This window comes from Mandrillus leucophaeus, unplaced genomic scaffold (assembly GCF_000951045.1).
Source record: "Mandrillus leucophaeus isolate KB7577 unplaced genomic scaffold, Mleu.le_1.0 Scaffold2454, whole genome shotgun sequence".
NCBI lineage: Eukaryota > Metazoa > Chordata > Mammalia > Primates > Cercopithecidae > Mandrillus > Mandrillus leucophaeus.
In genome coordinates this window covers 13,813-14,753 of record NW_012102537.1, presented here as the reverse complement: position 1 = coordinate 14,753, position 941 = coordinate 13,813, and positions in this window count along the sequence as shown.

Sequence of the window (941 nt, the reverse complement as noted above, 5' to 3'; positions counted from 1 at the left end):
TATATAAGCACACAGTTGGCTTTATTTGTTTTTAAAACAATCACAGGTATATAGAAGAACTGCTTGTTCTTATAAATAACTGTTTTACACGGAACCTTTTGAAAGTAAATACTGACCTGATTCCAGATAGTTGAAGTATTTTAGTATGTATTTACTCAAAACAATGTGCTTCTCTTATATAACTATAGTAAAACCATTAGGATCAGAAAATCAATATTAATGCATTGGAACTTTCTAATTCTTGTTCCTGTTGGTGTTTTACCAAAAGTCCTAAAATATATGCTTTTTGTCCCTCTCATAATTTAGTTCAGAATCCAGAATCGCATGCCACAACTAGGTGTCACATCTCTTTCATCTACTTCAGTGTGGAGCAGTTCTTCAGTCATTACTTGACTTCCAAGACATTGCCACTCTTTGAGAGTATAGGCTGAATATTTATAAAATGTCCCTCAATTTAGGCCTGTCTAATGTTTTTTAATGATTAAATTGAGCAGATGAATCTCTGCCAGGAATATCACAGAGGATACTTTTCATTTTTGAGTGATAGACAATTTCAATGTGTTTCATTAGAATGATGTCATTTGATTACTAGGTTCAGATTGTGTGTGGCTCTCTTCTCCATTGTAACTATGTTCTTCTCAACTATGTAACTTAGATGTATTCTGTGGGTAGATTCTTTGAAATTTTGTATTATTGTAAACTAAAAATAAATCCCAAGCCTGCTTGGACACCGGAACCCCAGCAAAAACCTTAAAAACTGTATTCCCAGCTGTGAGAGGATGGGAGATCAGACATGTCTCTTTAGACTCCCTCCCTTTTGTGGTTAACACAAAATAACTCATCAACATTAGCGTTAAAATAGAGACCATGAGACTGATGGGGTGGACTCTTTGTGGCAATAAGATACCAACTTATAAATAGGACCTAAGGTCATGGCCGGC